The sequence below is a fragment of the Zonotrichia leucophrys genome, chromosome 2 (assembly GCF_028769735.1).
Source record: "Zonotrichia leucophrys gambelii isolate GWCS_2022_RI chromosome 2, RI_Zleu_2.0, whole genome shotgun sequence".
Lineage (NCBI taxonomy): Eukaryota > Metazoa > Chordata > Aves > Passeriformes > Passerellidae > Zonotrichia > Zonotrichia leucophrys.
Window position 1 is genome coordinate 53,455,530 of NC_088171.1, and position 12,051 is coordinate 53,467,580.

Sequence of the window (12,051 nt, forward strand, 5' to 3'; positions counted from 1 at the left end):
ACTGCCAGTTTAATTACACCTTCAATAATTCAGTCAGTGTTTGCTCAGTCTTCCCAGCTGAATTATTAATTGGCAGAGTGGAAAACCCCACAACAGAGCATGTGAGGTGGAGCACTCCAGGAATGCAGCTGCAGCTGCGCAAACACATCTGGGAGAGTGAGTCCTGGAGCTCTTCTCCATCCGAGCCTAATCTCACATCTCCAAGCACACAGGATCTGCCTTCTTCCCTCCCTGCTTCCTTCTCTCTCTTTTTGTTTTTCTTCCTGAAGAACTCTTTGCATCACCTTTCCTGAACAAAGCTTTTGTGTGGCTTCCCCCAGTAAACTGAGTGGAAATACCAGGTCCCAAACACATTTCAAAGCAAGACGTCAGAAGAAGGAAATACTTGTTTTCAGGAGATAGGGAAGAACATAAGTTATCTCAGACTGCAGTGGGGGCGAAGATAAGGGTTTTGTACAGTAGCTAACAATGACTTGTTAGGGTTGGAAGTGACCTCTGGAGATCGTCTACTCCAACCTCCACAATCTTTGGAAGAAAATATGGGAAGAAGGTGTCCCTGCCCATGGCGTGGGGGCTGGATCTAGATGATCTTTAAGGTCCCTCCCAACCCAAACCATTCTGTGATATAACAGATGGGTGACAGATGTGGCTATAGTAAAAAAAACTGGATAGCTTCACTGAGACAAAGGAATGTGGAAAGCAAGAGGGAGAATGAATTTGTGATTATACGTGAAATGGCGGAGAGAAAGTAGCACTTTTTAATGACATAATTAACTATCCTTATGGCAGCTTTATTTCAATTGCTAAATTTGCATATATGCTTCCCATAGTGATCCACATTTCTAGTTATTAACTTGTGACGAGGTCATCCACTTGAAAAGAATTTCTGAGTAAGGCAATGAAGTAATTAATTTCTCTGTTGGAGAACTTGTTTAGCCAATAACAGTTCTTAAAATATTAAGAAATTTTCTGCTACTTGGAAGAATATATGGAACATGTGTGAATAAGTAGCAGGAAAAAAACCTTACCCCTCAAGAAAATGGGCTAATTAAAGCACTTCTCATACACAGATACAATATTAAAAATTAATTAATTACAAAACATGGCTTTCTGCTGGCTTCAAGAAAAAAACAGCAGAAATTGATCTAATGGTATAGCAGCCAGATACACTCCCTGGGAAGGGAATCAAAACTGTGATGGTCACTACAGGATATAAAATCCCTAATTGGTGGTGGTGGTCCATAAGTAACAATCCACACTGTCTTTGCATGACCTATGAGATTAATGTGCTCACAATACAGTCTTGGCGCTTATGATGAGATCTCTGCTTTCCCTATAGAGCACCAGCACTGAGTGCTCTCCTGCTGTTCAGCCCCCTTTTCCCTCCATACACATTTCCAAAGTGCTGCTTTTCTGATAATGCCCATGGCCTCGGGTCTTCCTCTGTACCCAAAACAAGATATAAAGCCATGTTAGTCTCAGCATAATGAGTGATGCATCAGACCTCTTCTTCTACGTGTTGCCAGCATCTTTCAAGCTGATCAGAAATAGAAAAAAAAAAATGGAAACACATCTCTGGGTAAGCAAATGAAGGCTCCTTCTCAGCACAGGCTCAGTGTTATGTATTGCTGCCACTGGAGCTGGGCAGACACAAAGCTGCCTTTTGTGGGGGCTGAATGTCACTGAAGCACAATGTCCTTTTCTTCGCAGGAAAATGCAAACTAGAAAGAAGTCCACAAGGTACAGGGAGTCCTCCATGTTTATTGACTGTCTCAGGGACTGAATGCTGAAAGTAGTTTGCACCAAGTTGTTGACCAGTTCTGGAGCTTTGGCTCAGGGTTTTGCTTTGCTGGAAAATGCCTGAGGAAGAGACAGGAATTGTGCCAGTCCAGGATTTCAAACAAAAAAAAAGGAGGAAGTCTGAGAAGAGTGCTTTTTTGCTGCCCTGCACAAATTCATTTTTTGCAAAATCCAGAGGCACTACTGCAGAAACCAGCAGTAGCTGGTTGGAAATATGGAACCATGCTTTTCTCTATGCACACTGCTTAGATCAATAGTTTACCAAAGGCAGAATTAGCTCTAAGGCCATTCACAGGAAATAGAAGGAGGACACTAGGAAAATCACTATAAAATCAGAATAAAATGTAAGACCTTCTTTTAAGAAAGGTGCTGAACAGCTAGCATTTTCTTAACATTTCAAATGGGGAAAATAAGTGATTAGGTTGGGAAATCACAAGACATGCCAAAGATACGTGTATTTTGGCAGGGGAGTAGGCAGCAGAGGTGAGTCCACCGTGGCAAAATTACAATACAAATGTCTAAATATTGAAGCATTGCAGTAAGAATTGCCTCATGGATGGAGTCTGGGAAAGCAGAGCATGAAGAGGCCATGGAAGACAATAGAAGGCAGTTCTTGCAGCAGCAATAAGCCCCACAGTTGTTGCCTCTGCTCCCCCCTGCCTCCTCAGAACCTAAGAAGGTCAGATAGTTGTTATTATTTACCACAACTACTCCTCTGAACCTTAAGGGAGTGATGAAATTTAGATCCCTATTACTTGACAAAGGTAACTATGGATTTCACTCTTGAAGTAGGGGCCTTGTAATTCACATTTTTCTCACAGCTTTTTCTGCTCCCTGCTCTTTTATGGAGAACTACTTGTAGTTATGATTAACAGTGAATGTGTAAGAGAAATTCTCTGGGGATACAAATATAGAATGCACAAAATTCAGCCTGTCTAAAAATGCTGTCTACAGCTTTGAATTCAGCAAGGAGCTTTCATCTTATGTTTTTTACCTCCACAGGAAAACTCAGAGGAACATTAGCCCTGGTCATCACTTTTTCATTTCAGCCTAATCTTTGGAAAGAACAGAATCTTCCTTCAAGTCTTAGATTCTCCTTCATATTTGTGAGACCCAAATGTAACTGTAAGGTCTGTCAAAGGTTAGGGAATATTTTTTTTTCCTGCTTCAACTGCACTGTTCCTGATACAGATAGAATTCTTGAAAATCATATTAACAAAGCCAATGTCTGTGCTCTTGGGAAGATACAGTCGTTGCAGTCAGGGTTATTATAACATCAATAAACTGAAAAGAATTAAATTACTTTTGATCAAAACTGACTATTCTCAATTGGTTGCCTGTTGAATTTGTGTCAGCCAAATGAGCAGGATGAGGAAGATACACTCTGGTGGCTTGAAAATGAAGTACAACTCTTTGATCAGAAAGAAAAATGAAGAAATTATTGCAAATTTTCTTCCTTCATATTTTTCAGTATGAAGTGTCTCACAGGAAAAAAAGATTTCTTTGCGAAATGATCTAAACCAATTCTTTGCTCATTGGTACTGCTGGTTTTGCTTGTGAATGCTCTCTGGATCTTATGATCTTAAGGTTTCTTTCCCTAACAATTTAATTGCTTGTATTGTTTGTGGGTTGGGTTTTTTTTCTGTTTCTTATTAGATATAATGTCTTCTTTATAGCAGATAAACCTTATTTCTGGACCAAAAGAGTCTAATCTGTGGAGAAGAAGACTTTTACTTCTAGGATTACACTTATTTTTAGATTTATACATTAAAAATTCCTGGGGACAGATTCTGCCGTTGTTGTCCAGCTGAGTCATACTTTTATAAATAACCTTACTGCACAGCATGGCATTTCTTTTAGTGTAGACACGGTTTCTGCAGATGAGAAGTGATTGGGTTTGGTCCTTGGAAGCTTCCTGAAAAAAATCTTACTATTTTCCTCCTGTTTTAAAGGGAAAAGGGGAAAAAAGATTCAATAAAGGGGGCATGATTTAGTAATAAACCAGATTTCCAGTTTATCTGAAGAGCTCTAGATAAAGGCCAGGATGAGCCTGTGTGCCATGAAATGTTTTCACATATGATATCTTTAAAGTAGTTTACTTGATGAGAACACACACCAGGCCAGATTAACAGTCACCACAAGTGATATTTGTCATTACTCCCTCACCTGTGATAGCAGAGAACACAACAGGCTGATAATCTGCAAACAGCTCCAGCTCCTTCTCCTGCCACCAGCTGAGGGAGCAATTTTGAGGAATTCCCTTGTTCCTTTGGCACTTCAGTTTGCCACCTGTCACACAGTAGTCGTGCCACTTAGCTTCCAACATAACTTGCTTCTGCCAAAGTGATGTATGAGGGTTTGGGGTTTGCTCTGCACCCCTTTCTGCAGGGCCACACACAGGAGCACTTTGCAGCTACTCAGTTGTTTCTTGCAGCAGCTCCTGGTGTACTCCTTCTATTGCACACACAGATGCTGGATAACATATTTGCCAATGACCTTCTTGGGCTTTGACCCTTCCTCTGTTCCTTTTCCAGAGTAACTCCATGGTGATCTGCTCTGTGCTGCACAGAAATACCTGACAAATATTCATCCGGGGCAAGAGAAATTGAAACACGTGAGCATTCTCCCCAACTCCTGGAAGATTACATTCTTTGTTCACAAATGACCTTATCCAAAGGACTGTGGCAGACCTGGACCCTTGGGATCAAGTGATATGTCATGAAGGGTGTTGGAAACAGAGAATCTTAATTTCTATTTCCTTGACTTCCATTTTTAAAATCAAAAATTTAAAAATGAAGATTTCATGATCTCATTAATTGACTTTGTAACCAATAGCTTCATGTTTTATAGCCTACTTCTCAATCATTTGGAATTATTATTTCATTTAAAATAAATCCTATGGAAATCAATGGCTTCTTGGAGATCAAGTTATCATTCATCCTGTTTAAGAGAGACAGAATTATGTAAGATATCTATAACTGGACAGACTCCTGATGTTATTCAAAACACTTTAGATGCTCTACTTGATCTGACTATGACTGAGTAGGAACTGTCAAAAGATGAATGAGTAGGAACTTCCAAACCCACTATATTTAGAACAAACCTTCCATATAGGACTGGCCTGTCAATTTTGAGCCTTAAGCTATTCAGTATAGCCTCTTGAAAACCCCTATTCTTTGTATTTAATAGTAATCCCAGATTATAAAATGAAATGTATATTTTTCCAACAGCCTGTTCAAAATCCTTAGTTCCACTGAGAGAATGTCACATAATGTGCTCTGGAGCTACAGCACAATGGAAAGCAGAGCTGTAAGGCACACTGATGGACAAGCTGATGAGCTGTGGGATGGGGCTGGGGATGGAAACAGCTTTAGCATACCTTGGGCATGGATGGAAGAGCTGGCAGCCCCATAAGCAGGGGCTCACTGTCCTTCCTACACCACGGCACACGCTGCATTTGTGGTGCCTATTCCTCTTGCGTTTTGGTGAGGCGGTTCCAGATTTAGGACACGTAAAGTGTTGTTCTACCTTACAACCAGGACATGTCAGACAAGAGCCTGCACCTTTTGATGAAGCCAAAGGAAACAAACACCTGTGTATTGGATAAGTATATCCAAATTTTTCAAAATCTTAGGATTAGTTTAAAAGGTAGAACATGCTAGAAAATTGTAAGCTAGGGTTGGATTTCTGCTGAGTGCTTTTCCAAATCTTTGCTTCATTTTCAATCCACTAACATAGAACCAGGAAATTTGCTTTATTTAAAAAAAAAAAAAAAAGACAATTAAAAATCACAGGATTCAGCAGTGGCACTCCAGAGAATTCTCTGACATATTTTTTATGTTGACACCTCCACAAACGCCTTGTTTTGGGTCTTCTGCTCCAGTTTCAGTTTTCTTTTTCATAGATTTATCCAGCATTTTAAATATGAAATGAATCCTCTAAACTTTCTTCTAAGTATGTGTATTGTCCTCAACTAGTGAGAAAAATACAGGAACTGAAACTGAAATATAGGATGTTTGAAAGAAATCAACCAATTAGACTCAATTTACTGCATTCATCAAAGGCAATTTTAGTTTTCAGCCATAAACCAAATGTTTGGTGCCCAGCAGTAGTCTCCCAGGCATGTGTTCTGCATTAAAAATACATATATATATATATATATATATATATATATATTTGCATAAATCCATGTGCCCACATTTCAGTACATTGGACCAATTTCTCCCTTGAATTATACACCACTGACTTCAACAGAATCTCCTAGGAATATACGTAAGAGTATGCAAAAATTCGATCCATCACTGCTACATAGTCTACTTTCTTTGCATTCATTTCATGGATTTTCCTTCCATTTGGCCTCATTCTTAAGTCTTTGGCAGGTTAAGAGTGAGGTAAATTATTTGGAAACATCTCATATTTATTGATCCTCCTTCACAGCATAAATTACACAATGCAGTCACATGATGTGAAAGAAGGAATTTTATAAATATCTTATTTAAATATGAATCCAGAGTTTCTAAAAACACAGGAACCTTTATCACTCCTGTGCTTCTAAAATGTTTCAAGCCTTTGATGGGGCACAAAATCTTCTATTCTGTTCTGAGCAACTGATTTTTTTTAAACACCACACTGGTTCCTTTTCTCTCCAGTTTCTGTCTGCTATTTACAAATAGATCCTTATAGCTCTATGAATTCAAGAAAATTATACCTTTATATTCACTGGAATGCCATCAGACCTATTATTTTTGGGACTTTCTAGCTGCATAAATAAAATGTCAACTATCTGAATATACAGGCATAGAAATATATAGGCATTGTTTTCTACAGGCATAGAAAACAACATGAAAAGCCATCTGTAATTAAGGAAAAATGACAGGAAAAACTGCAATTTCAATACTTCACCCAGCAAAAAGCAGAAGTGCATAAATATAAACAAAAGTCAGGCCATTAGTTCTCCATAGAGATTGAATTAGATCTAGTTGGAACAATTAATTATAATACATTAATTTTTTCATAACTATCATTGTATATTTCTTCGTATTTATCAAATTCAGTCATTTCGCAGAAGTTCTGCTTGCACAGGTCAAAATTCTTGGAATCTGTTTCTTATCGCACTTGAGAGTTCGGGCTTTTGGTTCGCACCTGCCCGAAACCTGCACTGCTCTGCCACCTAGTGCTTTGAAGGAGGGCTTCACATCAAATGCCAGCGCAGGATGTTCAACAGAATAGATGTTTCTATACAGAAACATTTTATTAACATTTCCTCACTAAACGGGAGGACCTTGTTTTATCAGCCTCTAAGGATATCGTAATTGATCACTGCCAGAGATCACCTCTATGCCTGCAGACCTTAGTCATACACAAAACTGTTTAGCAACCTGCATCTCTGTATTTTAGGATATTACATCATCTTTATGGATCTTTCAAAAATGTAAAATAAATTAATTTTTAAATAAAATCCTTATAGAAGAAAAAAACCGTAATCAAATATCACATGTATTTAATAATATGAAATTTTTAGACAAAAAAGTCTATTTTAACTTCTAGGAGGTACACAAAGAATCAAAATGAAATTATTGGTGCATAAAATTTTTAATTGTAAATGGATTCTAAAGCACAGCATTTGCAACAAACAGCTTGCCTCTTGTTAATTTTAATTTACACTGTTTTCAAAAGCGTGCTTCTCTATTAGCACTATCACGATTTATATTTTTATAAAATTACATTTAAACAGGGCTTATTTCAAGTAACAGATCAGGCTACACGTTTTAGAGGAATTTTTATTTTTTACAATTTTATTTGAAGGTAATGGAGCTTGACATTGGCAGAGTTAACACGACAAAGCTATGAAAATGAGCTTTGCTCTTCTTCTGAAGGAAAAGTCATTCAAGGAAGACTGCTCTGACTCTCACTAAAGATAATTTCTTCTATGGAAAATTAACTGGTACAACATCAATTACATATACAAATCTTCAATATTTATCAGTTGGTTCTAATTTTTCTTGTAGATACCATGAATACCAAATGATTTTCCCCTCACACTAGTCAGAAACAACTAAGAAACATTGCCAGGCACCTCCTCTTGTCTGGATCGCATAAATGCAGAACCAACATAAACTGTATGGCTATGAGATGAATCACAGAATGGTTGGGGCTGGAAGGGACCCCTGGAGACCATCTAGTTCAAACCTCCTGCTAAAGCAGGTTCACCTGGAGCAATTTGTGCATTGGTAAGATCCCCACAGTTGTCTGTTCTTGAGGCTGAACTGGGCCAGCTCCCTCAGCCTGTCCTCCAGTCCCTGAATGATCTTTGTTGGACAAGACTGGACTCCCTGGGGAACACTGCTAGCTGCAGGCCTCCAGCTGGACTCTGGTGATGATCACAACACTCTGGGATCTGCCATTCAGCCAGTTCTGACCGATGGGAGTGTCGTGGAAGGCAGTGTCCAAAGCCTTGAAGTCAAGGTAGACATTACCCACTCCTCTTCCCTCATTCTCCCATCCAGTCATTCCGTCATACAAGGATGGCTGGCCAAGGATGATTTCACCTTGGTGGATCCATGCTGACTACTTCTCATAACCTTCTTCTCAGTCTGCACACTTGTAGATGACAACCAGGCCGTTCCATCACCTTTCCAGGGATTAAGGTTAACTGACTTGTAGTTCCTGGATCCTGTCCCCTTCTTGTTCTTTTTGAATTCAAGTTCTCATGTACCTTTCCCTGATTTTACAAATAACCCTCAGCATTTGAGGATGCATCCCATCAAGTCTCATGAATTTGAGGGTGTTAAGTTTGCCTTGACACCCACAAATGTTAATCTGATACTCCTCAACACAAAATCTTTTCTCCAGACTTTTTTGCTTGCCTACAGAGTCAGAGACTCCTGAGGGCTGCCTTAGCAATAAAGACTGAAGCAAAAAGAGACATTCCATAACTCCACCTTCTCTGGATCCTTTGTCACCACCAGCAGTGAGCCCATGTTTTCCCAAATCTTCCTGCTGCTACTGATGTACTGGAGGGAGCTCCTGCTATTGTCCTTGATATCCTTGCCAGATTTAAATCCAAATGGACCTTAGCCTTCCAGATCTCACTCCTCTGTACTCTGATAACATTCCTATATCCCTCCTAAGTGCCCCAGAACCCTGGCCCTTTTTTCACAAGCTTCCATAAACTTCCTAGTTCTCTTTATGTTTTGCTAGGAGCTCCTTGCTCATCTACACAGGTGCCTTGCCACTTTGCTTGATTTCTTACCTGTAAGGATTCACTGATCCTGATCTTGGAGAAAGTGATGCTTATTCAGCTTTTTTCCTACAGAACTGTCAAATATTAATAACTAAAAAGTAACTGAGTGTAATTGGCAGGGTGTAATTGGTCCTATGTGTGGACAAATCAAAAGACCCTCACCTCTCTCTAAAATACACTGCCCTGTGGGAAAGGCATGTATCTGCCTCACTGCTTGGCTAATCTCGCCTCTAATGGGTCAGTCTCATCCCATGCAGCTCTGTCAGAAGTTAGCTTTCCACTCCACATCCTGCTGGACACCTTTTATTGGCTCCACTTCTGAACAAGGAAATAATAGACATGACTGAACTAAATCCTGTTTGGACAAGTTAAACAGACAACATTGTTTGCTTGGATATTGTCAACTGAATGGCATCAATTTATACCTGTCAGTTTCATTATGCCCTTACTTTGTGGAGGAAATGTAGTATCTCCACTAGCATCTGTTACTACCAGTTATGCTTCAAAGCATGAGATCCAGAGCAAGGAAAGCAAAAGTGAAACATTCCAGCGCACACCAGCCCACTCCTTAGGCAGGCATAAGGAGCTCAGCCAACTACAAGTGAAGGCTATTGTGGAAAGTGTGGTCCTGTGTCCTCCACTTTCATATTCCTACAGTCTGCCACTTTCCTGACCCTGACAGAAGATCCCTATAGGGAGATCCCCACCAAAAAAAACCATGATGTAGAAAGCCAGGAAACAGTTCTAAGTTAGCACAGCTCCCTGAACCAGGAGATGAAGGAGCACATACACTCAAGTGCCAAGGAAATAGAAGGACAACCCATACACGGGTAATACTCTGCTCAAGGGAGCAGTCCCTTTGGTGGCAGAGAAAATGATGAAAGGAATAGGAGAGCTCACATTATCAAAAAGTTTCTCAAGGGTTGGTGTCATCAGCAGAATTTTGCGTTCTTTGATCATGGGGCAACCTTTATGGCACTTGGCCTGCTGGAACTGGATGGGCTCCATCTCTCTGTTAGGGGTAGAAGGATTTTAGCTCATGAACTGGTGGAACTTATTGAGAGGGCTTTAAACTAAGTTTGAAGGGCTAAAGGGATGTAGCTGGGCTCTCTGGAAGCAGGCCCAAGGATGGTAAGCCTGAGTTAGGAGCAATATCAGCAGCCCAGCTGAGGTGTGTGTATACTAATGTGCGCAGCATTCCCAACAAACAAGAAGAGCTGGAGGCCATGGTGCAGCACTGGAGCTATGATGTAATTGCTATCACAGAAACATGGTGGGATGACTCACATGGCTGGAGTGCTGCACTGGATGGCTACAAGCTCTTTAGAAGAGACAGGAAAGGGAGAAGAGGTGGAGGGGTGGCCCTTTATATTAGGGATGCCGTAGATATTGAAACTAATGACGATGAAGTTGAATGTCTATGGGTAAGAATTAAGGGCAAGGCCAATAAGGCTGACATCCTACTGTTATCATTCACCCAACACGGAAGAAGAGGTGGACAACTTATTCTGTAAGCAGTGGAGAATGTTTCAGGATCACCAGCCCTTATTCTTGTTTGTGACTTCAACCTACCAGACATCTGCTGGGAACTTAATACAGCAGAAAAGAGGCAGTCCAGGAAGTTCTTAAAGTGAGTGGAGGACAACTTTTTGTCATAGCTGGTGAATGGGCCCACCAGGGCAGGGACTATGTTAGACCTGCTGTTTGCAAATAGAGATAGGCTGGTGGGAGATGTGGTGGTTGGAGGCTGCTTGGGGCAGAGTGATCATGAAATTACAGAGTTCTTGATATTTGGTGAAGTGAGGAGGAATACCAATAAGACTTTTACATTGGACTTCTGGTAGGCAGACTTTGGTCTATTTAGGAGACTTATTCAGAGAGTTCTTGGGAAGCAACTGTTAAAAACAAAGGAGTCCAGGAGAGGGAAGTGTGCTTCAAACAGAGATCTTGAGAGCACAGGAACAGACTGTCCATGTGAGACAAAAGATGAGTTGACAAGGCAAATGTCCAGCCTGGATGTGCAATGAGGTTTTGAAGGAACTTAGAAATAAAAAGAGGATGTATCATCTTTGGAAGGTCTATCAGGAAGTATTTAAAGGGTTTGCTAGGGCACGTAGGAAAAAAACTTAGAGAGGCCAAAGCTCAGTTTGAACTTTATTTGGCGAGTTCTGTAAAGGATAATAAAAATGTTTTCACAAATATATTAACAGCAAAAGGAAAGGCAAGATGAACCTTTGTTCTCTACTGGATGTGGGAGGGAACTTAGTAACTGCAGATGAGGAGAAGGCAGAAGTGCTTAACGCCTTCTTTGCTTCAGTCTGTTACAGTAAGGTAGAAAAATTATAAAAGAAATGCCTCATAAAATCAGGCCTGCTCTGTTAAATGGATGGCTGGCCTTGTCAAGCTACCACTTTGCAAGTTCACATGTGAAAGCAATCCTGATGTGAGCAGGTTGTTAACATAGCAATCTATTCCTAGGTGAAAAACAACTAACACCTGCATAAACATTAAATCTATCCCATGAGAACAAGTGAAAAAAATATGTAAACAAGTGAAGAGTAGACAAATTTGATGGACAAGTAAAATACCTTTTACTAACCAATAAAGTAATTAGCAAGAAAGCTACTAACCAATTGGAGTCACACATGAGGTCTGTAATACTGTATAAAAATGAGTTATGTGAATAAAGAATGAGCTTTTTCCACCATGAAGAAAATAGTCCTGTGTGATTTATTCCAATACCAGTCTTTAGAGGGAAGATGGCTTGTCCTCAGGACAGCTGTCCTCGGTTGGCAGATGGTGTCAGGGAGCAGAATGGTTCCCCTGTTGTCCAGAAGGAGGCAGTCAGAGAACTGCTGAGCTGCTTGGATGTTCATAAATCTCTGGGATCAGATGGGATCCATCCCAGGGTGAGGAGGGAGCTGGCAGGTGAGCTTGTGAAACCGCTCTCCATCATTTACCAAGAGTTCTGGCTCACTGGTGAGGTTCCAGATGACTGGAAGCTGGCC